The 26349-nt window shown below is 43.1% G+C and overlaps 30 non-coding genes across 30 annotated transcripts; all 30 read left to right on the top strand.

Moving 5' to 3' along the window:
- The first annotated feature begins 229 nt into the window (after nt 1–229).
- trnal-aag lies at nt 230–311 on the top strand. The gene has a single exon. It is a non-coding gene; the product is annotated as a tRNA-Leu (tRNA).
- A 736-nt stretch (nt 312–1047) lies between these two features.
- trnal-uag lies at nt 1048–1129 on the top strand. The gene has a single exon. It is a non-coding gene; the product is annotated as a tRNA-Leu (tRNA).
- Nucleotides 1130–1592: 463 nt separating this feature from the next.
- On the top strand, nt 1593–1675 carry trnal-uag. Its single transcript has one exon. It is a non-coding gene; the product is annotated as a tRNA-Leu (tRNA).
- A 730-nt stretch (nt 1676–2405) lies between these two features.
- Nucleotides 2406–2487, top strand: trnal-uag. The gene has a single exon. It is a non-coding gene; the product is annotated as a tRNA-Leu (tRNA).
- Nucleotides 2488–3222: 735 nt separating this feature from the next.
- trnal-uag lies at nt 3223–3307 on the top strand. Its single transcript has one exon. It is a non-coding gene; the product is annotated as a tRNA-Leu (tRNA).
- Nucleotides 3308–4039: 732 nt separating this feature from the next.
- trnal-uag lies at nt 4040–4121 on the top strand. The gene has a single exon. It is a non-coding gene; the product is annotated as a tRNA-Leu (tRNA).
- A 737-nt stretch (nt 4122–4858) lies between these two features.
- trnal-aag lies at nt 4859–4940 on the top strand. Its single transcript has one exon. It is a non-coding gene; the product is annotated as a tRNA-Leu (tRNA).
- Nucleotides 4941–5674: 734 nt separating this feature from the next.
- On the top strand, nt 5675–5756 carry trnal-uag. Its single transcript has one exon. It is a non-coding gene; the product is annotated as a tRNA-Leu (tRNA).
- A 735-nt stretch (nt 5757–6491) lies between these two features.
- Nucleotides 6492–6576, top strand: trnal-uag. The gene has a single exon. It is a non-coding gene; the product is annotated as a tRNA-Leu (tRNA).
- Nucleotides 6577–7308: 732 nt separating this feature from the next.
- Nucleotides 7309–7390, top strand: trnal-uag. Its single transcript has one exon. It is a non-coding gene; the product is annotated as a tRNA-Leu (tRNA).
- A 737-nt stretch (nt 7391–8127) lies between these two features.
- On the top strand, nt 8128–8209 carry trnal-aag. Its single transcript has one exon. It is a non-coding gene; the product is annotated as a tRNA-Leu (tRNA).
- A 736-nt stretch (nt 8210–8945) lies between these two features.
- On the top strand, nt 8946–9027 carry trnal-uag. The gene has a single exon. It is a non-coding gene; the product is annotated as a tRNA-Leu (tRNA).
- Nucleotides 9028–9753: 726 nt separating this feature from the next.
- Nucleotides 9754–9835, top strand: trnal-uag. Its single transcript has one exon. It is a non-coding gene; the product is annotated as a tRNA-Leu (tRNA).
- A 1469-nt stretch (nt 9836–11304) lies between these two features.
- On the top strand, nt 11305–11386 carry trnal-aag. Its single transcript has one exon. It is a non-coding gene; the product is annotated as a tRNA-Leu (tRNA).
- A 1347-nt stretch (nt 11387–12733) lies between these two features.
- trnal-uag lies at nt 12734–12815 on the top strand. The gene has a single exon. It is a non-coding gene; the product is annotated as a tRNA-Leu (tRNA).
- Nucleotides 12816–13550: 735 nt separating this feature from the next.
- On the top strand, nt 13551–13632 carry trnal-aag. Its single transcript has one exon. It is a non-coding gene; the product is annotated as a tRNA-Leu (tRNA).
- A 736-nt stretch (nt 13633–14368) lies between these two features.
- trnal-uag lies at nt 14369–14450 on the top strand. Its single transcript has one exon. It is a non-coding gene; the product is annotated as a tRNA-Leu (tRNA).
- A 731-nt stretch (nt 14451–15181) lies between these two features.
- On the top strand, nt 15182–15263 carry trnal-aag. Its single transcript has one exon. It is a non-coding gene; the product is annotated as a tRNA-Leu (tRNA).
- A 735-nt stretch (nt 15264–15998) lies between these two features.
- On the top strand, nt 15999–16080 carry trnal-uag. Its single transcript has one exon. It is a non-coding gene; the product is annotated as a tRNA-Leu (tRNA).
- Nucleotides 16081–16815: 735 nt separating this feature from the next.
- On the top strand, nt 16816–16897 carry trnal-uag. The gene has a single exon. It is a non-coding gene; the product is annotated as a tRNA-Leu (tRNA).
- Nucleotides 16898–17633: 736 nt separating this feature from the next.
- On the top strand, nt 17634–17715 carry trnal-aag. Its single transcript has one exon. It is a non-coding gene; the product is annotated as a tRNA-Leu (tRNA).
- A 1405-nt stretch (nt 17716–19120) lies between these two features.
- Nucleotides 19121–19202, top strand: trnal-aag. Its single transcript has one exon. It is a non-coding gene; the product is annotated as a tRNA-Leu (tRNA).
- A 735-nt stretch (nt 19203–19937) lies between these two features.
- On the top strand, nt 19938–20019 carry trnal-uag. The gene has a single exon. It is a non-coding gene; the product is annotated as a tRNA-Leu (tRNA).
- A 736-nt stretch (nt 20020–20755) lies between these two features.
- trnal-aag lies at nt 20756–20837 on the top strand. Its single transcript has one exon. It is a non-coding gene; the product is annotated as a tRNA-Leu (tRNA).
- Nucleotides 20838–21578: 741 nt separating this feature from the next.
- On the top strand, nt 21579–21660 carry trnaf-aaa. Its single transcript has one exon. It is a non-coding gene; the product is annotated as a tRNA-Phe (tRNA).
- Nucleotides 21661–22388: 728 nt separating this feature from the next.
- trnal-aag lies at nt 22389–22470 on the top strand. The gene has a single exon. It is a non-coding gene; the product is annotated as a tRNA-Leu (tRNA).
- A 744-nt stretch (nt 22471–23214) lies between these two features.
- On the top strand, nt 23215–23296 carry trnal-uag. Its single transcript has one exon. It is a non-coding gene; the product is annotated as a tRNA-Leu (tRNA).
- Nucleotides 23297–24025: 729 nt separating this feature from the next.
- On the top strand, nt 24026–24107 carry trnal-uag. Its single transcript has one exon. It is a non-coding gene; the product is annotated as a tRNA-Leu (tRNA).
- Nucleotides 24108–24838: 731 nt separating this feature from the next.
- trnal-uag lies at nt 24839–24920 on the top strand. The gene has a single exon. It is a non-coding gene; the product is annotated as a tRNA-Leu (tRNA).
- A 736-nt stretch (nt 24921–25656) lies between these two features.
- trnal-aag lies at nt 25657–25738 on the top strand. Its single transcript has one exon. It is a non-coding gene; the product is annotated as a tRNA-Leu (tRNA).
- Nucleotides 25739–26349: the final 611 nt, after the last annotated feature.

Genomic DNA, 26349 nt, shown 5'->3' with positions numbered 1-26349 from the left:
CTTCAGACATAAAAGCAGAAACTAATTCTAAGTTTATAAGATGGAAGAAAGAGCAACATCAGATAAATTAAGATTTTTAAAAAGAGAATCAAAAAAAGATGAAGGACGCAAGAGCAACATGAGATACATAAAGATTTTAAACAAGAAAATGAAAAAGAAGACTAAAATACAAGGGAGTGCAGACGCTCTAGGTAACTGACGAGAAAGTGTGGAGATCTTGCCTGAGCTGGGTAGTGTGGCCGAGCGGTCTAAGGCGCTGGATTAAGGCTCCAGTCTTTAAGGAGGCGTGGGTTCAAATCCCTCCACTGCCATCTTTATTGAGTTTGTTTGCCCAAGCTATCACATGTTCTGCTTTATTTCAGCCTTTTTACTTTCATGCAGGGCCATGCAAGGGAGAAAAGAAACAATGTTGTGTGTCACGGATGGGGTTCCATCTCAATAGTGTAGTCCATCGCCTTAACCAACCAGCCACCAAGTCCTGTGCCCCCGCGATGGCAGTTGCACCTCCTACCGGTGGTTGTTCACGTCAAATCCTTTATTGGAAAAAAGGGAAGTTGTGATGGTCTGTGCGACGACCAAGCAGTCCATTTTAAGATTGGGTACTATGGCCGAGCTGTCCAGATAACTGGATTTAAGGACCCAGTCTTTCGGAGGTGTGGGTTCAAAGTCCACCACTGCAACTTTTTCTCAACAGAAAACTGTAATGTAATTTCAAACAAGGCCACCAAGGACACCGGACAAATAAAGGGAATCCAGCCTTTACCCTAATTCCCACATCTGTTATTGCAATTATCTGCCGTGTTTTTCTAATTCAGTCTGCTTCAGACATAAAAGCAGAAACGAATTCTAAGTTTATACGATGGAAGAAAGTGCAACATCAGATAAATTAAGATTTTTAAAAGAGAATCAAAAAAAGATGAAGGACGCAAGAGCAACATGAGATACATAAAGATTTTAAAGAAGAAAATGAAAAAGAAGACTAAAATACAAGGGAGTGCAGACGCTCTAGGTAACTGACGAGAAAGTGTGGAAATCTTGCCAGAGCTGGGTAGTGTGGCCGAGCGGTCTAAGGCGCTGGATTTAGGCTCAAGTCTCTAAGGAGGCGTGGGTTCAAATCCCACCACTGCCATCTTTATTGAGTTTGTTTGCGCAAGCTATCACATGTTCTGCTCTATTTCAGCGTTTTTACTTTCATGCAGGGCCATGCAAGGGAGAAAAGAGGCAATGTTGTGTTTCACGGATAGGGTTCCAACTCAATAGTGTAGTCCATCGCCTTAACCAACCAGCCACCAAGTCCTGTGCCCCCGCGGTGGCAGTTGCACCTCCTACCGGTGGTTTATCACGTCAAATCCTTGATTGGAAACAAGGAAACTTGGGCTGGGCTGTGCGAATTCTAAGTTTATACGATGAAAGAAAGAGCAACATCAGATAAATTAACATTTTTAGAAAGAGAATCAAAAAAGAGATGAAGGACGCAAAAGCAACATGAGATACATAAAGATTTTAAAGAAGAAAATGAAAAAGACTAAAATACAAGGGACTGCAGACGCTCTAGGTAACTGACGAGAAAGTCTGGCAATCTTGCAAAAGCTGGATAGTGTGGCCGAGCGGTCTAAGGCGCTGGATTTAGGCTCCAGTCTCTAAGGAGGCGTGGGTTCAAATCCCACCACTGCCATCTTTATTGAGTTTGTTTGCGGAAGCTATCACATGTTCTGCTTAATTTCAGCGTTTTTACTTTCATGCAGGGCCATGCAAGGGAGAAAAGAAGCAATGTTGTGTGTCACGGATGGGGTTCCAACTCAATAGTCCATCGCCTTAACCAACCAGCCACCAAGTCCTGTGCCCCCGCGGTGGCAGTTGCACCTCCTACCGGTGGTTGTTCACAACAAATCCTTGATTGGAAAAAAGGAAAGTTGTGATGGTCTGTGCAACGACCAAGCAGTCCATTTTAACAGTGGGTACTGTGGCCAAGCTGTCCAGAGAACTGTATTTAAGGATCCAGTCTTTCAGAGGTGTGGGTTCAAAGTCCACCGCTTTAACTTTTTCTCAACAGAAAACTGTAATGTAATTTCAAGCAAGGCCACCAAGGACACCGGACAAATAAATGGAATCCAGCCTTTACCCTAATTCCCACCTCTGTTTTTGAAATTATCTGCTGTGTTTTTCAGATTCAATCTGCTTCAGACAAAAGCAGAAACTAATTTTCAGTGTACACAATAGAAGAAAGAGCAACATGAGATAAATCAAGATTTTTAAAAAGAGAATAAAAAAAAGATGAAGGACGCAAGAGCAACATGAGATACATAAAGATTTTAAAGAAGAAAATGAAAAAGAAGACTAAAATACAAGGGAGTGCAGACGCTCTAGGTAACTGACGAGAAAGTGTGAATAGTTCCCCAGAGCTGGGTAGTGTGGCCGAGCGGTCTAAGGCGCTGGATTTAGGCTCCAGTCTCTAAGGAGGCGTGGGTTCAAATCCCGCCACTGCTATCTTTATTGAGTTTGTTTGCGCAAGCTATCACATTTTCTGCTTTATTTCAGCGTTTTTACTTTCATGCAGGGCCATGCAAGGGAGAAAAGAAGCAATGTTGTGTGTCACGGATGGGGATCCGACTCAATAGTGTAGTCCATCGCCTTAACCAACCAGCCACCAAATCCTGTGCCCCCGCAGTGGCAGTTGCACCTCCTACCGGTGGTTGTTCACGTCAAATCCTTGATTGGAAAAAAGGAAAGTTGTGATGGTCTGTGCGACGACCAAGCAGTCCATTTTAACTGTGGGAACTGTGGCCGAGCTGTCCAGAGAACTGGATTTAAGGACCCAGTCTTTCGGAGGTGTCGGTTCAAAGTCCACCGCTGCAACTTTTTCTCAACAGAAAACTGTAATGTAATTTCAAACAAGGCCACCAAGGACACCGGACAAATAAAGGGAATCCAGCCTTTACCCTAATTCCCATGTCTGTTATTGCAATTATCTGCCATGTTTTTCTAATTCAATCTGCTTCAGACATGAAAGCAGAAACTAATTCTAAGTTGATACGATGAAAGAAAGAGCAACATCAGATAAATTAACATTTTTAGAAAGAGAATCAAAAAAGAGATGAAGGACGCAAGAGCAACATGAGATACATAAAGATTTTAAAGAAGAAAATGAAAAAGACTAAAATACAAGGGACTGCAGACACTCTAGGTAACTGACGAGAAAGTCTGGCAATCTTGCAAGAGCTGGGTAGTGTGGCCGAGCGGTCTAAGGCGCTGGATTTAGGCTCCAGTCTCTAAGGAAGCGTGGGTTCAAATCCCACCACTGCGATCTTTATTGAGTTTGTTTGCGCAAGCTATCACATTTTCTGCTTTATTTCAGCGTTTTTACTTTCATGCAGGGCCATGCAAGGGAGAAAAGAAGCAACGTTGTGTGTCACGGATGGTGATCCGACTCAATAGTGTAGTCCATCGCCTTAACCAACCAGCCACCAAGACCTGTGCCCCCGCAGTGGCAGGTGCACCTCCTACCGGTGGTTGTTCACGTCAAATCCTTGATTGGAAAAAAGGAAAGTTGTGATGGTCTGTGCGACGACCAAGCAGTCCATTTTAACAGTGGGAACTGTGGCCGAGCTGTCCAGAGAACTGGATTTAAGGACCCAGTCTTTCGGAGGTGTCGGTTCAAAGTCCACCGCTGCAACTTTTTCTCAACAGAAAACTGTAATGTAATTTCAAACAAGGCCACCAAGGACACCGGACAAATAAAGGGAATCCAGCCTTTACCCTCATTCCCACGTCTGTTATTGCAATTATCTGCCATGTTTTTCTAATTCAATCTGCTTCAGACATAAAAGCAGAAACTAATTCTAAGTTTATACGATGGAAGAAAGAGCAACATCAGATGAATTAACATTTTTAGAAAGAGAATCAAAAAAGAGATGAAGGACGCAAGAGCAACATGAGATACATAAAGATTTTAAAGAAGAAAATGAAAAAGACTAAAATACAAGGGACTGCAGACGCTCTAGGTAACTGACGAGAAAGTCTGGCAATCTTGCAAGAGCTGGGTAGTGTGGCCGAGCGGTCTAAGGCGCTGGATTTAGGCTCCAGTCTCTAAGGAGGCGTGGGTTAAAATCCCACCACTGCCATCTTTATTGAGTTTGTTTGCGGAAGCTATCACATCTTCTGCTTAATTTCAGCGTTTTTACTTTCATGCAGGGCCATGCAAGGGAGAAAAGAAGCAATGTTGTGTGTCACGGATGGGGTTCCAACTCAATAGTGTAGTCCATCGCCTTAACCAACCAGCCACCAAGTCCTGTGCCCCCGCGGTGGCAGTTGCACCTCCTACCGGTGGTTGTTCACGTCAAAGACTTGATTGTAAACAAGGAAAGTTGGCCTGGGCTGTGCGACGACCTAGCAGTCCATTTTAACAATGGGTACTGTGGCCAAGCTGTCCAGAGAACTGTATTTAAGGATCCAGTCTTTCAGAGGTGTGGGTTCAAAGTCCACCGCTTTAACTTTTTCTCAACAGAAAACTGTAATGTAATTTCAAGCAAGGCCACCAAGGACACCGGACAAATAAATGGAATCCAGCCTTTACCCTAATTCCCACGTCTGTTATTGAAATTATCTGCTGTGTTTTTCAGATTCAATCTGCTTCAGACATAAAAGCAGAAACTAATTTTCAGTGTACACAATGGAAGAAGGAGCAACATGAGATAAATCAAGATTTTTAAAAAGAGAATAAAAAAAAGATGAAGGACGCAAGAGCAACATGAGATACATAAAGATTTTAAAGAAGAAAATGAAAAAGAAGACTAAAATACAAGGGAGTGCAGACGCTCTAGGTAACTGACGAGAAATTGTGAATAGTTCCCCAGAGCTGGGTAGTGTGGCCGAGCGGTCTAAGGCGCTGGATTAAGGCTCCAGTCTCTAAGGAGGCGTGGGTTCAAATCCCACCACTGCCATCTTTATTGAGTTTGTTTGCGCAAGCTATCACATGTTCTGCTTTATTTCAGCGTTTTTACTTTCATGCAGGGCCATGCAAGGGAGAAAAGAAGCAATGTTGTTGGTCACGGATGGGGTTCCATCTCAATAGTGTAGTCCATCGCCTTAACCAACCAACCACCAAGTCCTGTGCTCCCGCGGTGGCAGTTGCTCCTCCTGGCGGTGGTTGTTCACGTCAAAGCCTTGATTGTAAACAAGGAAAGTTGGCCTGGGCTATGCGACGACCTAGCAGTCCATTTTAACAGTGGGTACTGTGGCCAAGCTGTCCAGAGAACTGTATTTAAGGATCCAGTCTTTCAGAGGTGTAGGTTCAAAGTCCACCGCTTTAACTTTTTCTCAACAGAAAACTGTAATGTAATTTCAAGCAAGGCCACCAAGGACACCGGACAAATAAAGGGAATCCAGCCTTTACCCTAATTCCCACCTCTGTTTTTGAAATTATCTGCTGTGTTTTTCAGATTCAATCTGCTTCAGACAAAAGCAGAAACTAATTTTCAGTGTACACAATAGAAGAAAGAGCAACATGAGATAAATCAAGATTTTTAAAAAGAGAATAAAAAAAGATGAAGGACGCAAGAGCAACATGAGATACATAAAGATTTTAAAGAAGAAAATGAAAAAGAAGACTAAAATACAAGGGAGTGCAGACGCTCTAGGTAACTGACGAGAAAGTGTGAATAGTTCCCCAGAGCTGGGTAGTGTGGCCGAGCGGTCTAAGGCGCTGGATTTAGGCTCCAGTCTCTAAGGAGGCGTGGGTTCAAATCCCGCCACTGCTATCTTTATTGAGTTTGTTTGCGCAAGCTATCACATTTTCTGCTTTATTTCAGCGTTTTTACTTTCATGCAGGGCCATGCAAGGGAGAAAAGAAGCAATGTTGTGTGTCACGGATGGGGATCCGACTCAATAGTGTAGTCCATCGCCTTAACCAACCAGCCACCAAATCCTGTGCCCCCGCAGTGGCAGTTGCACCTCCTACCGGTGGTTGTTCACGTCAAATCCTTGATTGGAAAAAAGGAAAGTTGTGATGGTCTGTGCGACGACCAAGCAGTCCATTTTAACTGTGGGAACTGTGGCCGAGCTGTCCAGAGAACTGGATTTAAGGACCCAGTCTTTCGGAGGTGTCGGTTCAAAGTCCACCGCTGCAACTTTTTCTCAACAGAAAACTGTAATGTAATTTCAAACAAGGCCACCAAGGACACCGGACAAATAAAGGGAATCCAGCCTTTACCCTAATTCCCATGTCTGTTATTGCAATTATCTGCCATGTTTTTCTAATTCAATCTGCTTCAGACATGAAAGCAGAAACTAATTCTAAGTTGATACGATGAAAGAAAGAGCAACATCAGATAAATTAACATTTTTAGAAAGAGAATCAAAAAAGAGATGAAGGACGCAAGAGCAACATGAGATACATAAAGATTTTAAAGAAGAAAATGAAAAAGACTAAAATACAAGGGACTGCAGACGCTCTAGGTAACTGACGAGAAAGTCTGGCAATCTTGCAAGAGCTGGGTAGTGTGGCCGAGCGGTCTAAGGCGCTGGATTTAGGCTCCAGTCTCTAAGGAAGCGTGGGTTCAAATCCCACCACTGCGATCTTTATTGAGTTTGTTTGCGCAAGCTATCACATTTTCTGCTTTATTTCAGCGTTTTTACTTTCATGCAGGGCCATGCAAGGGAGAAAAGAAGCAACGTTGTGTGTCACGGATGGTGATCCGACTCAATAGTGTAGTCCATCGCCTTAACCAACCAGCCACCAAGACCTGTGCCCCCGCAGTGGCAGGTGCACCTCCTACCGGTGGTTGTTCACGTCAAATCCTTGATTGGAAAAAAGGAAAGTTGTGATGGTCTGTGCGACGACCAAGCAGTCCATTTTAACAGTGGGAACTGTGGCCGAGCTGTCCAGAGAACTGGATTTAAGGACCCAGTCTTTCGGAGGTGTCGGTTCAAAGTCCACCGCTGCAACTTTTTCTCAACAGAAAACTGTAATGTAATTTCAAACAAGGCCACCAAGGACACCGGACAAATAAAGGGAATCCAGCCTTTACCCTCATTCCCACGTCTGTTATTGCAATTATCTGCCATGTTTTTCTAATTCAATCTGCTTCAGACATAAAAGCAGAAACTAATTCTAAGTTTATACGATGGAAGAAAGAGCAACATCAGATGAATTAACATTTTTAGAAAGAGAATCAAAAAAGAGATGAAGGACGCAAGAGCAACATGAGATACATAAAGATTTTAAAGAAGAAAATGAAAAAGACTAAAATACAAGGGACTGCAGACGCTCTAGGTAACTGACGAGAAAGTCTGGCAATCTTGCAAGAGCTGGGTAGTGTGGCCGAGCGGTCTAAGGCGCTGGATTTAGGCTCCAGTCTCTAAGGAGGCGTGGGTTAAAATCCCACCACTGCCATCTTTATTGAGTTTGTTTGCGGAAGCTATCACATCTTCTGCTTAATTTCAGCGTTTTTACTTTCATGCAGGGCCATGCAAGGGAGAAAAGAAGCAATGTTGTGTGTCACGGATGGGGTTCCAACTCAATAGTGTAGTCCATCGCCTTAACCAACCAGCCACCAAGTCCTGTGCCCCCGCGGTGGCAGTTGCACCTCCTACCGGTGGTTGTTCACGTCAAAGACTTGATTGTAAACAAGGAAAGTTGGCCTGGGCTGTGCGACGACCTAGCAGTCCATTTTAACAATGGGTACTGTGGCCAAGCTGTCCAGAGAACTGTATTTAAGGATCCAGTCTTTCAGAGGTGTGGGTTCAAAGTCCACCGCTTTAACTTTTTCTCAACAGAAAACTGTAATGTAATTTCAAGCAAGGCCACCAAGGACACCGGACAAATAAATGGAATCCAGCCTTTACCCTAATTCCCACGTCTGTTATTGAAATTATCTGCTGTGTTTTTCAGATTCAATCTGCTTCAGACATAAAAGCAGAAACTAATTTTCAGTGTACACAATGGAAGAAGGAGCAACATGAGATAAATCAAGATTTTTAAAAAGAGAATAAAAAAAAGATGAAGGACGCAAGAGCAACATGAGATACATAAAGATTTTAAAGAAGAAAATGAAAAAGAAGACTAAAATACAAGGGAGTGCAGACGCTCTAGGTAACTGACGAGAAATTGTGAATAGTTCCCCAGAGCTGGGTAGTGTGGCCGAGCGGTCTAAGGCGCTGGATTAAGGCTCCAGTCTCTAAGGAGGCGTGGGTTCAAATCCCACCACTGCCATCTTTATTGAGTTTGTTTGCGCAAGCTATCACATGTTCTGCTTTATTTCAGCGTTTTTACTTTCATGCAGGGCCATGCAAGGGAGAAAAGAAGCAATGTTGTTGGTCACGGATGGGGTTCCATCTCAATAGTGTAGTCCATCGCCTTAACCAACCAACCACCAAGTCCTGTGCTCCCGCGGTGGCAGTTGCTCCTCCTGGCGGTGGTTGTTCACGTCAAAGCCTTGATTGTAAACAAGGAAAGTTGGCCTGGGCTATGCGACGACCTAGCAGTCCATTTTAACAGTGGGTACTGTGGCCAAGCTGTCCAGAGAACTGTATTTAAGGATCCAGTCTTTCAGAGGTGTAGGTTCAAAGTCCACCGCTTTAACTTTTTCTCAACAGAAAACTGTAATGTAATTTCAAGCAAGGCCACCAAGGACACCGGACAAATAAAGGGAATCCAGCCTTTACCCTAATTCCCACCTCTGTTTTTGAAATTATCTGCTGTGTTTTTCAGATTCAATCTGCTTCAGACATAAAAGCAGAAACTAATTTTCAGTGTACACAATGGAAGAAAGAGCAACATCAGATAAATTAAGATTTTTAAAAATAGAATAAAAAAAAGATGAAGGACGCAAGAGCAACATGAGATACTAAAGATTTTAAAGAAGAAGATGAAAAAGAAGACTAAAATACAAGGGAGTGCAGACGCTCTAGGTAACTAACGAGAAAGTGTGGAAATCTTGCCAGAGCTGGGTAGTGTGGCCGAGCGGTCTAAGGCGCTGGATTTAGGCTCCAGTCTCTAAGGAGGCGTGGGTTCAAATCCCACCACTGCCATCTTTATTGAGTTTGTTTGCGCAAGCTATCACATGTTCTGCTTTTTTTCAGCATTTTTACTTTCATGTAAGGGAGAAAAAAATCAATGTTGTGTGGCACGGATGGGGTTCCAACTCAATAGTGTAGTCCATCGCCTTAACCAACCAGCCACCAAGTCCTGTGCCCCCGCGGTGGCAGTTGCACCTCCTACCGGTGGTTGTTCACGTCAAAGACTTGATTGTAAACAAGGAAAGTTGGCCTGGGCTGTGCGACGACCTAGCAGTCCATTTTAACAATGGGTACTGTGGCCAAGCTGTCCAGAGAACTGTATTTAAGGATCCAGTCTTTCAGAGGTGTGGGTTCAAAGTCCACCGCTTTAACTTTTTCTCAACAGAAAACTGTAATGTAATTTCAAGCAAGGCCACCAAGGACACCGGACAAATAAAGGGAATCCAGCCTTTACCCTCATTCCCACCTCTGTTTTTGAAATTATCTGCTGTGTTTTTCAGATTCAATCTGCTTCAGACATAAAAGCAGAAACTAATTTTCAGTGTACACAATGGAAGAGAGAGCAACATGAGATAAATCAAGATTTTTAAAAAGAGAATAAAAAAAGATGAAGGACGCAAGAGCAACATGAGATACATAAAGATTTTAAAGAAGAAAATGAAAAAGAAGACTAAAATACAAGGAAGTGCAGACGCTCTAGGTAACTGACGAGAAAGTGTGAATAGTTCCCCAGAGCTGGGTAGTGTGGCCGAGCGGTCTAAGGTGCTGGATTTAGGCTCCAGTCTCTAAGGAGGCGTGGGTTCAAATCCCACCACTGCCATCTTTATTGAGTTTGTTTGCGCAAGCTATCACATTTTCTGCTTTATTTCAGCGTTTTTACTTTCATGCAGGGCCATGCAAGGGAGAAAAGAAGCAACGTTGTGTGTCACGGATGGTGATCCGACTCAATAGTGTAGTCCATCGCCTTAACCAACCAGCCACCAAGACCTGTGCCCCCGCAGTGGCAGGTGCACCTCCTACCGGTGGTTGTTCACGTCAAATCCTTGATTGGAAAAAAGGAAAGTTGTGATGGTCTGTGCGACGACCAAGCAGTCCATTTTAACAATGGGTACTGTGGCCAAGCTGTCCAGACAACTGTATTTAAGGATCCAGTCTTTCAGAGGTGTGGGTTCAAAGTCCACCGCTTTAACTTTTTCTCAACAGAAAACTGTAATGTAATTTCAAGCAAGGCCACCAAGGACACCGGACAAATAAATGGAATCCAGCCTTTACCCTAATTCCCACCTCTGTTTTTGAAATTATCTGCTGTGTTTTTCAGATTCAATCTGCTTCAGACATAAAAGCAGAAACTAATTCTAAGTTTATACGATGGAAGAAAGAGCAACATCAGATAAATTAAGATTTTTAAAAAGAGAATCAAAAAAAGATGAAGGACGCAAGAGCAACATGAGATACATAAAGATTTTTAAGAAGAAAATGAAAAAGAAGACTAAAATACAAGGAAGTGCAGACGCTCTAGGTAACTGAAGAGAAAGTGTGAATGTTTTCCAGAGCTGGGTAGTGTGGCCGAGCGGTCTAAGGCGCTGGATTAATCACATGTTCTGCTTTATTTCAGCGTTTTTACTTTCATGCAGGGCCATGCAAGGGAGAAAAGAAGCAATGTTGTGTGTCACGGATGGGGTTCCAACTCAATAGTGTAGTCCGTCGCCTTAACCAACCAGCCACCAAGTCCTGTGCCCCCGCGCTGGCAATTGCACCTCCTACTGGTGGTTGTTCATGTCAATTCCTTGATTGGAAAAAAGGAAAGTTGTGATGGTCTGTGCGACGACCAAGCAGTCCATTTTAACAATGGGAACTGTGGTCGAGCTGTCCAGAGAACTGGATTTAAGGACCCAGTCTTTCGGAGGTGTCGGTTCAAAGTCCACCGCTGAAACTTTTTCTCAACAGAAAACTGTAATGTAATTTCAAACAAGGCCACCAAGGACACCGGACAAATAAAGGGAATCCAGCCTTTACCCTAATTCCCACGTCTGTTATTGCAATTATCTGCCGTGTTTTTCTAATTCAATCTGCTTCAGACATAAAAGCAGAAACTAATTCTAAGTTTATACGATGAAAGAAAGAGCAACATCAGATAAATTAAGATTTTTAGAAAGAGAATCAAAAAAAGATGAAGGACGCAAGAGATACATAAAGATTTTAAAGAAGAAAATGAAAAAGACTAAAATACAAGGGACTGCAGACGCTCTAGGTAACTGACGAGAAAGTCTGGCAATTTTGAAAGAGCTGGGTAGTGTGGCCTAGCGGTATAAGGCGCTGGATTAAGGCTCCAGTCTCTAAGGAGGCGTGGGTTGAAATCCCACCACTGCCATCTTTATTGAGTTTGTTTGCGCAAGCTATCACATGTTCTGCTTTATTTCAGCGTTTTTACTTTCATGCAGGGCCATGCAAGAGAGAAAAGAAGCGATCTTGTGTGTCACGGATGGGGATCCGACTCAATAGTGTAGTCCATCGCCTTAACCAACCAGCCACCAAGTCCTGTGCCCCCGCGGTGGCAGTTGCACCTCCTACCGGTGGTTGTTCACGTCAAATCCTTGATTGGAAAAAAGGAAAGTTGTGATGGTCTGTGCGACGACCAAGCAGTCCATTTTGACAGTGGGAACTGTGGCCGAGCTGTCCAGAGAACTGGATTTAAGGACCCAGTCTTTCGGCGGTGTCGGTTCAAAGTCCACCGCTGCAACTTTTTCTCAACAGAAAACTGTAATGTAATTTCAAACAAGGCCACCAAGGACACCGGACAAATAAAGGGAATCCAGCCTTTACCCTAATTCCCACGTCTGTTATTGCAATTATCTGCCGTGTTTTTCTAATTCAATCTGCTTCAGACATAGAAGCAGAAACTAATTCTAAGTTTATACGATGGAAGAAAGAGCAACATCAGATAAATTAAGATTTTTAAAAAGAGAATCAAAAAAAGATGAAGGACGCAAGAGCAACATGAGATACATAAAGATTTTAAAGAAGAAAATGAAAAAGAAGACTAAAATACAAGGAAGTGCAGACGCTCTAGGTAACTGACGAGAAAGTTTGGAAATCTTGCCAGAGCTGGGTAGTGTTGTCCGTCGCCTTAACCAACCAGCCACCAAGTCCTGTGCTCTCACGGTGGCAGTTGCACCTCCTACCGGTGGTTGTTCACGTCAAATCCTTGATTGGAAAAAAGGAAAGTTGTGATGGTCTGTGGGACGACCCAGCAGTCCATTTTAACAGTTGGTACTGTGGGCGAGCTGTCCAGAGAACTGGATTTAAGGACCCAGTCTTTCAGAGGTGTCGGTTCAAAGTCCACCACTGCAACTTTTTCTCAACAGAAAACTGTAATGTAATTTCAAACAAGGCCACCAAGGACACCGGAAAATAAAGGGAATCCAGCCTTTACCCTCATTCCCACGTCTATTATTGCTATTATCTGCCGTGTTTTTCTAATTCAATCTGCTTCAGACATAAAAGCAGAAACTAATTCTAAGTTTATACGATGAAAGAAAGAGCAACATCAGATAAATTAAGATTTTTAGAAAGAGAATCAAAAAAAGATGAAGGACGCAAGAGCAACATGAGATACATAAAGATTTTAAAGAAGAAAATGAAAAAGAAGACTAAAATACAAGGAAGTGCAGACGCTCTAGGTAATTGACGAGAAAGTTTGGAAACCTTGCCAGAGCTGGGTAGTGTGGCCGAGCGGTCTAAGGCGCTGGATTAAGGCTCCAGTCTCTAAGGAGGCGTGGGTTCAAATCCCACCACTGCCATCTTTATTGAGTTTGTTTGCGCAAGCTATCACATGTTCTGCTTTATTTCAGTGTTTTTACTTTCATGCAGGGCCATGCAAGGGAGAAAAGAAGCAATGTTGTGTGTCACGGATGGGGTTCCAACTCAATAGTGTAGTCCATCGCCTTAACCAACCAGCCACCAAGTCCTGTGCCCCCACGGTGGCAGTTGCACCTCCTACCGGTAGTTGTTCACGTCAAATCCTTGATTGGAAAAAAGGAAAGTTGTGATGGTCTGTGCGATGACCAAGCAGTCTATTTTAACAGTGGGTACTGTCGGCGAGCTGTCCAGAGAACTGGATTTAAGGACCCAGTCTTTCAGAGGTGTCGGTTCAAAGTCCACCACTGCAACTTTTTCTCAACAGAAAACTGTAATGTAATTTCAAACAAGGCGACCAAGGACACCGGAAAATAAAGGGAATCCAGCCTTTACCCTCATTCCCACGTCTGTTATTGCAATTATCTGCCGTGTTTTTCTAATTCAATCTGCTTCAGACATAAAAGCAGAAACTAATTCTAAGTTTATACGATGAAAGAAAGAGCAACATCAGAGAAATTAACATTTTTAGAAAGAGAATCAAAAAAAGATGAAGGACGCAAGAGCAACATGAGATACATAAAGATTTTAAAAAAGAAAATGAAAAAGAAGACTAAAATACAAGGGAGTGCAGACGCTCTAGGTAACTGACGATAAAGTGTGGAAGCTTGCCAGAGCTGGGTAGTGTGGCAGAGTGGTCTAAGGCGCTGGATTAAGGCTCCAGTCTCTAAGGGGGCGTGGGTTCAAATCCCACCACTGCCATCTCTTTTGAGTTTGTTTGCGCAAGCTATCACATGTTCTGCTTTATTTCAGCGTTTTTACTTTCATGTCGCCCATGCAAGGGAGAAAAAAATCAATGTTGTGTGTCACGGATGGGGTTCCAACTCAATAGTGTAGTCCATCGCCTTAACCAACCAGCCACCAAGTCCTGTGCTCTCACGGTGGCAGTTGCACCTCCTACCGGTGGTTGTTCATGTCAAATCCTTGATTGGAAAAAAGGAAAGTTGTGATGGTCTGTGGGACGACCCAGCAGTCCATTTTAACAGTTGGTACTGTGGGCGAGCTGTCCAGAGAACTGGATTTAAGGACCCAGTCTTTCAGAGGTGTCGGTTCAAAGTCCACCACTACAACTTTTTCTCAACAGAAAACTGTAATGTAATTTCAAACAAGGCCACCAAGGACACCGGACAAATAAAGGGAATCCAGCCTTTACCCTAATTCCCATGTCTGTTATTGCAATTATCTGCCGTGTTTTTCCAATTCAATCTGCTTCAGACATAAAAGCAGAAACTAATTCTAAGTTTATACGATGGAAGAAAGAGCAACATCAGATAAATTAAGATTTTTAAAAAGAGAATCAAAAAAAGATGAAGGACGCAAGAGCAACATGAGATACATAAAGATTTTAAAGAAGAAAATGAAAAAGAAGACTAAAATACAAGGGAGTGCAGACGCTCTAGGTAACTGACGAGAAAGTGTGAATATTTTGCCAGAGCTGGGTAGTGTGGCCGAGCGGTCTAAGGCGCTGGATTTAGGCTCCAGTCTCTAAGGAGGCGTGGGTTCAAATCCCACCACTGCCATCTGAGTTTGTTTGCGCAAGCTATCACATGTTCGGCGTTATTTCAGGGTTTTTACTTTCATGTCGCCCATGCAAGGGAGAAAAGAAGAAATGATGTGTGTCACGGATGGGGTTCCAACTCAATAGTGTAGTCCATTGCCTTAACCAACCAGCCACCAAGTCCTGTGCTCCCGCGGTGGCAGTTGCACCTCCTCCCACCTTCTTGTTCACGTCAAAGCCTTGATTGTAAACAAGGAAAGTTGGCCTGGGCTGTGCGACAACCTAGCAGTCCAATTTAACAGTGGGTACTGTGGCCAAGCTGTCCAGAGAACTTTATTTAAGGACCCAGTCTTTCAGAGGTGTGGGTTCAAAGTCCACCGCTTTAACTTTTTCTCAACAAAAAACTGTAATGTAATTTCAAACAAGGCCACCAAGGACACCGGACAAAAAAGGGAATCCAGCCTTTACCCTAATTCCCACATCTGTTTTTGAAAATATCTGCCGTGTTTTTCCAATTCAATCTGCTTCAGACATAAAAGCAGAAACTAATTTTCAGTGTACACAATGGAAGAAAGAGCAACATGAGACAAATCAAGATTTTTAGAAAGAGAATCAAAAAAAGATGAAGGATGCAAGAGCAACATGAGATACATAAAGATTTTAAAGAAGAAAATGAAAAAGAAGACTAAAATACAAGGAAGTACAGACGCTCTAGGTAACTGACGAGAAAGTGTGAATATTTAGCCAGAGCTGGGTAGTGTGGCCGAGTGGTCTAAGGCGCTGGATTAAGGCTCCAGTCTCTAAGGAGGCGTGGGTTCAAATCCCTCCATTGCCAACTTTATTGAGTTTTTTTGCACAAGCTATCACATGTTCTGCTTTATTTCATGTTTTTTACTTTCATGTCGGGCCATGCTAGGGAGAAAAGAAGCAATGATGTGTGTCACGGATGGGGTTCCAATTTAATAGTGTAGTCCATCGCCTTAACCAACCAGCCACCAAGTCCTGTGCTCCCGCGGTGGCAGTTGCACCTCCTACCGGTGGTTGTTCACGTCAAAGCCTAGATTGTAAACAATGAAAGTTGGGCTGGGCTGTGTGACGACCTAGCAGTCCATTTTAACAGTGGGTACTGTGGCCAAGCTGTCCAGAGAACTGTATTTAAGGATCCAGTCTTTCAGAGGTTTGGGTTCAAAGTCCACCGCTGCAACTTTTTCTCAACAGAAAACTGTAATGTAATTTCAAGCAATGACACCAAGGACACCGGAAAATAAAGGGAATCCAGCCTTTACCCTAATTCCCACGTCTGTTATTGCAATTATCTGCCATGTTTTTCTAATTCAATCTGCTTCAGACATAAAAGCAGAAACTAATTCTAAGTTTATACGATGGAAGAAAGAGCAACATCAGATAAATTAAGGTTTTTAGAAAGAGAATCAAAAAAAGATGAAGGACGCAAGAGCAACATGAGATACTAAAGATTTTAAAGAAGAAAATGAAAAAGAAGACTAAAATACAAGGGAGTGCAGACGCTCTAGGTAACTGACAAGAAAGTGTGGAAATCTTACCAGAGCTGGGTAGTGTGGCCGAGTGGTCTAAGGCGCTGGATTTAGGCTCCAGTCTCTAAGGAGGCGTGGGTTCAAATCCCTCCATTGCCAACTTTATTGAGTTTTTTTGCACAAGCTATCACATGTTCTGCTTTATTTCATGTTTTTTACTTTCATGTCGGGCCATGCTAGGGAGAAAAGAAGCAATGATGTGTGTCACGGATGGGGTTCCAATTTAATAGTGTAGTCCATCGCCTTAACCAACCAGCCACCAAGTCCTGTGCTCCCGCGGTGGCAGTTGCACCTCCTACCGGTGGTTGTTCACGTCAAAGCCTAGATTGTAAACAATGAAAGTTGGGCTGGGCTGTGTGACGACCTAGCAGTCCATTTTAACAGTGGGTACTGTGGCCAAGCTGTCCAGAGAACTGTATTTAAGGATCCAGTCTTTCAGAGGTTTGGGTTCAAAGTCCACCGCTGCAACTTTTTCTCAACAGAAAACTGTAATGTAATTTCAAGCAATGACACCAAGGACACCGGAAAATAAAGGGAATCCAGCCTTTACCCTAATTCCCACGTCTGTTATTGCAATTATCTGCCATGTTTTTCTAATTCAATCTGCTTCAGACATAAAAGCAGAAACTAATTCTAAGTTTATACGATGGAAGAAAGAGCAACATCAGATAAATTAAGGTTTTTAGAAAGAGAATCAAAAAAAGATGAAGGACGCAAGAGCAACATGAGATACTAAAGATTTTAAAGAAGAAAATGAAAAAGAAGACTAAAATACAAGGGAGTGCAGACGCTCTAGGTAACTGACAAGAAAGTGTGGAAATCTTACCAGAGCTGGGTAGTGTGGCCGAGTGGTCTAAGGCGCTGGATTTAGGCTCCAGTCTCTAAGGAGGCGTGGGTTCAAATCCCACCACTGCCATCTTTATTGAGTTTGTTTGCGCAAGCTATCACATTTTCTGCTTTATTTCAGCGTTTTTACTTTCATGCAGGGCCATGCAAGGGAGAAAAGAAGCAATGTTGTGTGTCACGGATGGGTTTCCAACTCAATAGTGTAGTCCATCGCCTTAACCAACCAGCCACCAAGTCCTGTGCCCCCACGGTGGCAGTTGCACCTCCTACCGGTAGTTGTTCACGTCAAATCCTTGATTGGAAAAAAGGAAAGTTGTGATGGTCTGTGCGATGACCAAGCAGTCTATTTTAACAGTGGGAACTGTGGCCAAGCTGTCCAGAGAACTGGATTTAAGGACCCAGTCTTTCAGAGGTGTCGGTTAAAAGTCCACCACTGCAACTTTTTCTCAACAGAAAACTGTAATGTAATTTCAAACAAGGCCACCAAGGACACCGGAAAATAAAGGGAATCCAGCCTTTACCCTCATTCCCACGTCTATTATTGCAATTATCTGCCGTGTTTTTCTAATTCAATCTGCTTCAGACATAAAAGCAGAAACTAATTCTAAGTTTATACGATGAAAGAAAGAGCAACATCAGATAAATTAAGATTTTTAGAAAGAGAATCAAAAAAAGATGAAGGACGCAAGAGCAACATGAGATACATAAAGATTTTAAAGAAGAAAATGAAAAAGAAGACTAAAATACAAGGGCGTGCAGACGCTCTAGGTAACTGACGAGAAAGTGTGGAAATCTTGCCAGAGCTGGGTAGTGTGGCCGAGCGGTCTAAGGCGCTGGATTAAGGCTCCAGTCTCTAAGGAGGCGTGGGTTCAAATCCCACCACTGCCATCTTTATTGAGTTTTTTTGCGCAAGCTATCACATTTTCTGCTTTGTTTCTGTGTTTTTACTTTCATGTCGCCCATGCAAGGGAGAAAAGAAGCAATGTTGTGTGTCACGGATGGGGTTCCAACTCAATAGTGTAGTCCATCGCCTTAACCAACCAGCCACCAAGTCCTGTGCTCTCACGGTGGCAGTTGCACCTTCTACCGGTGGTTGTTCACGTCAAATCCTTGATTGGAAAAAAGGAAAGTTGTGATGGTCTGTGCGACGATCAAGCATTTCATTTTAACAGTGGGTACTGTGGCCGAGCTGTCCAGAGAACTGGATTTAAGGACCCAGTCTTTCGGAGGTGTCGGTTCAAAGTCCACCGTTGCAACTTTTTCTCAACAGAAAACTTTAATGTAATTTCAAACAAGGCCACCAAGGAAACCGGACAAATAAAGGAAATCCAGTCTTTACCCTAATTCCCACGTCTGTTATTGCAATTATCTGCCGTGTTTTTCCAATTCAATCTGCTTCAGACATAAAACCAGAAACTAATTCTAAGTTTATACGAGGTAACTGACGAGAAAGTGTGAATATTCTGCTAGAGCTGGGTAGTGTGGCCGAGCAGTCTAAGGAGCTGGATTAAGGCTCCAGTCTTTAGGGAGGCGTGGGTTCAAATCCCACCACTGGCATCTTTATTGAGTTTGTTTGCGCAAGCTATCACATGTTCTGCTTTATTTCAGCCTTTTTACTTTCATGTAGGGCCAAGCAAGGGAGAAAATAACAAATGGTGTGTGTCACGGATGGGGTTCCAACTCAATAGTGTAGTCCATCGCCTTAACCAACCAGCCACCAAGTCCTGGGCTCTCACGGTGGCAGTTGCACCTCCTACCGGTGGTTGTTCACGTCAAATCCTTGATTGGAAAAAAGGAACGTTGTGATGGTCTGTGCGACGACCAAGCAGTCCATTTTAACAGTGGGAACTGTGGCCGAGCTGTCCAGAGAACTGGATTTAAGGACCCAGTCTTTCGGAGGTGTCGGTTCAAAGTCCACCGCTGCAACTTTTTCTCAACAGAAAACTGTAATGTAATTTCAAACAAGGCCACCAAGGACACCGGAAAATAAAGGGAATCCAGCCTTTACCCTAATTCCCATGTCTGTTATTTCAATTATCTGCCGTGTTTTTCTAATTCAATCTGCTTCAGACATAAAATCAGAAACTAATTCTAAGTTTATACGATGGAAGAAAGAGCAACATCAGATAAATTAAGATTTTTAAAAAGAGAATCAAAAAAAGATGAAGGACGCAAGAGCAACATGAGATACATAAAGATTTTAAAGAAGAAAATGAAAAAGAAGACTAAAATACAAGGAAGTGCAGACGCTCTAGGTAACTGACGAGAAAGTGTGAATATTTTGCCAGAGCTGGGTAGTGTGGCCGAGCGGTCTAAGGCGCTGGATTAAGGCTCCAGTCTTTAAGGAGGCGTGGGTTCAAATCCCAGCACTGCCATCTTTATTGAGTTTGTTTGCGCAAGATATCACATGTTCTGCTTTATTTCAGCGTTTTTACTTTCATGCAGGGCCATGCAAGGGAGAAAAGAAGCAATGTTGTGTGTCACGGATGGGGTTCCAACTCAATAGTGTAGTCCGTCGCCTTAACCAACCAGCCACCAAGTCCTGTGCCACCGCGCTGGCAATTGCACCTCCTACTGGTGGTTGTTCATGTCAATTCCTTGATTGGAAAAAAGGAAAGTTGTGATGGTCTGTGGGACGACCCAGCATTCCATTTTAACAGTTGGTACTGTGGGCGAGCTGTCCAGAGAACTGGATTTAAGGATCCAGTCTTTCAGAGGTGTCGGTTCAAAGTCCACCACTGCAACTTTTTCTCAACAGAAAACTGTAATGTAATTTCAAAAAACGCCACCAAGGACACCGGAAAATAAGGGAATCCAGCCTTTACCCTAATTCCCACATCTGTAATTGCAATTATCTGCCGTGTTTTTCTAATTCAATCTGCTTCAGACAAAAAAGCAGAAACTTATTCTAAGTTTATACGATGAAAGAAAGAGCAACATCAGATAAATTAAGATTTTTAGAAAGAGAATCAAAAAAAGATGAAGGACGCAAGAGCAACATGAGATACATAAAGATTTTAAAGAAGAAAATGAAATAGAAGACTAAAATACAAGGGAGTGCAGACGCTCTAGGTAACTGAGAAGAAAGTGTGGAAATCTTACCAGAGCTGGGTAGTGTGGCCGAGTGGTCTAAGGCGCTGGATTTAGGCTCCAGTCTCTAAGGAGGCGTGGGTTCAAATCCCACCACTGCCATCTTTATTGAGTTTGTTTGCGCAAGCTATCACATTTTCTGCTTTATTTCAGCGTTTTTACTTTCATGCAGGGCCATGCAAGGGAGAAAAGAAGCAATGTTGTGTGTCACGGATGGGTTTCCAACTCGATAGTGTAGTCCATCGCCTTAACCAACCAGCCACCAAGTCCTGTGCCCCCGCGGTGGCAGTTGCACCTCCTACCGGTGGTTGTTCACGTCAAATCCTTGATTGGAAAAAAGGAAAGTTGTGATGGTCTGTGCGACGATCAAGCAGTCCATTTTAACAGTGGGAACTGTGGCCGAGCTGTCCAGAGAACTGGATTTAAGGACCCAGTCTTTCGGAGGTGTCAGTTCAAAGTCCACCACTGCAACTTTTTCTCAACAGAAAACTGTAATGTCATTTCAAACAAGGCCACCAAGGACACCGGAAAATAAAGGGAATCCAGCCTTTACCCTAATTCCCACGTCTGTTATTGCAATTATCTGCCGTGTTTTTCTAATTCAATCTGCTTCAGACATAAAAGCAGAAACTAATTCTAAGTTTATACGATGGAAGAAAGAGCAACATCAGATAAATTAAGATTTTTACTAAGACAATCAAAAAAAGATGAAGGACGCAAGAGCAACATGAGATACATAAAGATTTTAAAGAAGAAAATGAAAAAGAAGACTAAAATACAAGGGAGTGCAGACGCTCTAGGTAACTGACGAGAAAGTGTGAATATTCTGCCAGAGCTGGGTAGTGTGGCCGAGCGGTCTAAGGCGCTGGATTAAGGCTCCAGTCTCTAAGGAGGCGTGGGTTCAAATCCCACCACTGCCATCTTTATTGAGTTTGTTTGCGCAAGCTGTCACATGTTCTGCTTTATTTCAGTGTTTTTACTTTCATGCAGGGCCATGCAAGGTAGAAAAGAAGCAATTTTGTGTGTCGCGGATGGGGTTCCAACTCAATAGTGTAGTCCATCGCTTTAACCAACCAGCCACCAAGTCCTGTGCCCCCGCGGTGGCAGTTGCACCTCCTACAGGTGGTTGTTCACGTCAAATCCTTGATTGGAAAAAAGGAAAGTTGTGATGGTCTGTGCGATGACCAAGCAGTCTATTTTAACAGTGGGAACTGTGGCCGAGCTGTCCAGAGAACTGGATTTAAGGACCCAGTCTTTCGGAGGTGTCGGTTCAAAGTCCACCGCTGCAACTTTTTCTCAACAGAAAACAGAAAACTGTAATGTAATTTCAAACAAGGCCACCAAGGACACCGGACAAATAAAGGGAATCCTTCCTTTACCCTAATTCCCACGTCTGTAATTGCAATTATCTGCCATGTTTTTCTAATTCAATCTGCTTCAGACATAAAAGCAGAAACTAATTCTAAGTTTATACGATGGAAGAAAGAGCAACATCAGATAAATTAAGATTTTTAAAAAGAGAATCAAAAAAAGATGAAGGACGCAAGAGCAACATGAGATACATAAAGATTTTAAAGAAGAAAATGAAACAGACTAAAATACAAGGGACTGCAAACGCTCTAGGTAACTGACGAGAAAGTCTGGCAATCTTGCAAGAGCTGGGTAGTGTGGCCGAGCGGTCTAAGGCGCTGGATTAAAGCTCCAGTCTCTAAGGAGGCGTGGGTTCAAATCCCACCACTGCCATCTTTATTTGAGTTTGTTTGCGCAAGCTATCACATTTTCTGCTTTGTTTCTGGGTTTTTACTTTCATGTCGCCCATGCAAGGGAGAAAAGAAGCAATGTTGTGTGTCACGGATGGGGTTCCAACTCAATAGTGTAGTCCATCACCTTAACCAATCAGCCACCAAGTCCTGTGCTCTCGCTGTGGCAGTTGCACCTACTACCGGGGGTTGTTCACGTCAAATCCTTGATTGGAAAGTTGTGATGTTCTGTGCAACGACCCAGCAGTCCATTTTAACTGTTGGTACTGAGACCGAGCGGTCCAGAGAACTGGATTTAAGGACCCAGTATATCGGAGGTGTAGGTTCAAAGTCCACCTCTGCAACTTTTTCTCAACAGAAAACTGTAATGTAATTTCAAACAAGGCCACCAAGGACACCGGAAAATAAAGGGAATCCAGCCTTTACCCTAATTCCCACGTCTGTTATTGCAATTATCTGCCATGTTTTTCTAATTCAATCTGCTTCAGACATAAAAGCAGAAACTAATTCTAAGTTTATACGATGGAAGAAAGAGCAACATCAGATAAATTAAGATTTTTACTAAGACAATCAAAAAAAGATGAAGGACGCAAGAGCAACATGAGATACATAAAGATTTTAAAGAAGAAAATGAAAAAGAAGACTAAAATACAAGGGAGTGCAGACGCTCTAGGTAACTGACGAGAAAGTGTGAATATTCTGCCAGAGCTGGGTAGTGTGGCCGAGCGGTCTAAGGCGCTGGATTAAGGCTCCAGTCTCTAAGGAGGCGTGGGTTCAAATCCCACCACTGCCATCTTTATTGAGTTTGTTTGCGCAAGCTGTCACATGTTCTGCTTTATTTCAGTGTTTTTACTTTCATGCAGGGCCATGCAAGGTAGAAAAGAAGCAATTTTGTGTGTCGCGGATGGGGTTCCAACTCAATAGTGTAGTCCATCGCTTTAACCAACCAGCCACCAAGTCCTGTGCCCCCGCGGTGGCAGTTGCACCTCCTACAGGTGGTTGTTCACGTCAAATCCTTGATTGGAAAAAAGGAAAGTTGTGATGGTCTGTGCGATGACCAAGCAGTCTATTTTAACAGTGGGAACTGTGGCCGAGCTGTCCAGAGAACTGGATTTAAGGACCCAGTCTTTCGGAGGTGTCGGTTCAAAGTCCACCGCTGCAACTTTTTCTCAACAGAAAACAGAAAACTGTAATGTAATTTCAAACAAGGCCACCAAGGACACCGGACAAATAAAGGGAATCCTTCCTTTACCCTAATTCCCACGTCTGTAATTGCAATTATCTGCCGTGTTTTTCTAATTCAATCTGCTTCAGACATAAAAGCAGAAACTAATTCTAAGTTTATACGATGGAAGAAAGAGCAACATCAGATAAATTAAGATTTTTAAAAAGAGAATCAAAAAAAGATGAAGGACGCAAGAGCAACATGAGATACATAAAGATTTTAAAGAAGAAAATGAAAAAGAAGACTAAAATACAAGGGAGTGCAGACGCTCTAGGTAACTGACGAGAAAGTGGTGAAATCTTGCCAGAGTTGGGTAGTGTGGCCGAGCGGTCTAAGGCGCTGGATTTAGGCTCCAGTCTCTAAGGGGGCGTGGGTTCAAATCCCACCGCTGACATCTTTACTGAGTTTGTTTGCGCAAGCTATCTGCTTTATTTCAGCGTTTTTACTTTCATGCAGGGCCATGCAAGGGAGAAAAGAAGCAATGTTGTGTGTCACGGATGGGGTTCCAACTCAATAGTGTAGTCCATCGCCTTAACCAACCAGCCACCAAGTCCTGTGCCCCCGCGGTGGCAGTTGCACCTCCTACCGGTGGTTCTTCACGTCAAATCCTTGATTGGAAAAAAGGAAAGTTGTGATGGTCTGTGCAACGACCCAGCAGTCTATTTTAACAGTTGGTACTGTGACCGAGCTGTCCAGAGAACTGGATTTAAGGACCCAGTCTTTCGGAGGTGTAGGTTCAAAGTCCACCTCTGCAACTTTTTCTCAACAGAAAACTGTAATGTAATTTCAAACAAGGCCACCAAGGACACCGGACAAATAAAGGGAATCCAGCATTTACCCTAATTCCCACAACTGTTATTGCAATTATCTGCCGTGTTTTTCTAATTCAATCTGCTTCAGACATAAAAGCAGAAACGAATTCTAAGTTTATACGATGGAAGAAAGAGCAACATCAGATAAATTAAGATTTTTAAAAAGAGAATCAAAAAAAGATGAAGGACGCAAGAGCAACATGAGATACATAAAGATTTTAAAGAAGAAAATGAAAAAGAAGACTAAAATACAAGGGAGTGCAGACGCTCTAGGTAACTGACAAGAAAGTGTGGAAATCTTACCAGAGCTGGGTAGTGTGGCCGAGTGGTCTAAGGCGCTGGATTTAGGCTCCAGTCTCTAAGGAGGCGTGAGTTCAAATCCCACCACTGCCATCTTTATTGAGTTTGTTTGCGCAAGCTATCACATTTTCTGCTTTATTTCAGCGTTTTTACTTTCATGTCGGGCCATGCAAGGGAGAAAAAAACAAATGTTGTGTGTCACGGTGGACCAACTCAATAGTGTAGTCCATCGCCTTAACCAACCAGCCACCAAGTCCTGTGCTCCCGCGGTGGCAGTTGCACCTCCTACCGGTGGTTGTTCACGTCAAAGCCTAGATTGTAAACAAGGAAAGTTGGCCTGGGCTGTGCGAAGACGTAGCAGTCCGTTTTAACAGTGGGAACTGTGGCCAAGCTGTCCAGAGAACTGGATTTACGGATCCAGTCTTTCAGATGTGTGGGTTCAAAGTCCACCGCTTTAACTTTTTCTCAACAGAAAACTGTAATGTAATTTCAAGCAATGACACCAAGGACACCGGAAAATAAAGGGAATCCAGCCTTTACCCTAATTCCCACGTCTGTTATTGCAATTATCTGCCGTGTTTTTCTAATTCAATCTGCTTCAGACATAAAAGCAGAAACTAATTCTAAGTTTATACGATGGAAGAAAGAGCAACATCAGATAAATTAAGGTTTTTAGAAAGAGAATCAAAAAAAGATGAAGGACGCAAGAGCAACATGAGATACTAAAGATTTTAAAGAAGAAAATGAAAAAGAAGACTAAAATACAAGGGAGTGCAGACGCTCTAGGTAACTGACAAGAAAGTGTGGAAATCTTACCAGAGCTGGGTAGTGTGGCCGAGTGGTCTAAGGCGCTGGATTTAGGCTCCAGTCTCTAAGGAGGCGTGGGTTCAAATCCCACCACTGCCATCTTTATTGAGTTTGTTTGCACAAGCTATCACATGTTCTGCTTTATTTCAGCGTTTTTACTTTCATGCAGGGCCGTGCAAGGGAGAAAAGAAGCAATGTTGTGTGTCACGGATGGGGATCCGACTCAATAGTGTAGTCCATCGCCTTAACCAACCAGCCACCAAGTCCTGTGACCCCACGGTGGAGGTTGCACCTCCTACCGGTGGTTGTTCACGTCAAATCCTTGATTGGAAAAAAGGAAAGTTGTGATGGTCTGTGCGACGACCAAGCAGTCCATTTTAACAGTGGGAACTGTGGCCGAGCTGTCCAGAGAACTGGATTTAAGGACCCAGTCTTTCGGAGGTGTCGGTTCAAAGTCCACCTCTGCAACTTTTTCTCAACAGAAAACTGTAATGTAATTTCAAACAAGGCCACCAAGGACACCGGAAAATAAAGGGAATCCAGCCTTTACCCTAATTCCCACGTCTGTTATTGCAATTATCTGCCGTGTTTTTCTAATTCAATCTGCTTCAGACATAAAAGCAGAAACTAATTCTAAGTTTATACGATGGAAGAAAGAGCAACATCAGATAAATTAAGATTTTTACTAAGACAATCAAAAAAAGATGAAGGACGCAAGAGCAACATGAGATACATAAAGATTTTAAAGAAGAAAATGAAAAAGAAGACTAAAATACAAGGGAGTGCAGACGCTCTAGGTAACTGACGAGAAAGTGTGAATATTCTGCCAGAGCTGGGTAGTGTGGCCGAGCGGTCTAAGGCGCTGGATTAAGGCTCCAGTCTCTAAGGAGGCGTGGGTTCAAATCCCACCACTGCCATCTTTATTGAGTTTGTTTGCGCAAGCTGTCACATGTTCTGCTTTATTTCAGTGTTTTTACTTTCATGCAGGGCCATGCAAGGTAGAAAAGAAGCAATTTTGTGTGTCGCGGATGGGGTTCCAACTCAATAGTGTAGTCCATCGCTTTAACCAACCAGCCACCAAGTCCTGTGCCCCCGCGGTGGCAGTTGCACCTCCTACAGGTGGTTGTTCACGTCAAATCCTTGATTGGAAAAAAGGAAAGTTGTGATGGTCTGTGCGATGACCAAGCAGTCTATTTTAACAGTGGGAACTGTGGCCGAGCTGTCCAGAGAACTGGATTTAAGGACCCAGTCTTTCGGAGGTGTCGGTTCAAAGTCCACCGCTGCAACTTTTTCTCAACAGAAAACAGAAAACTGTAATGTAATTTCAAACAAGGCCACCAAGGACACCGGACAAATAAAGGGAATCCTTCCTTTACCCTAATTCCCACGTCTGTAATTGCAATTATCTGCCATGTTTTTCTAATTCAATCTGCTTCAGACATAAAAGCAGAAACTAATTCTAAGTTTATACGATGGAAGAAAGAGCAACATCAGATAAATTAAGATTTTTAAAAAGAGAATCAAAAAA

The sequence above is a fragment of the Oncorhynchus mykiss genome, unplaced genomic scaffold, assembly GCF_013265735.2.
Source record: "Oncorhynchus mykiss isolate Arlee unplaced genomic scaffold, USDA_OmykA_1.1 un_scaffold_697, whole genome shotgun sequence".
Taxonomy (NCBI): Eukaryota; Metazoa; Chordata; class Actinopteri; order Salmoniformes; family Salmonidae; genus Oncorhynchus; species Oncorhynchus mykiss.
Note: the sequence above shows the minus strand (reverse complement) of the source record. Positions and strands in the feature narration are given on the sequence as shown.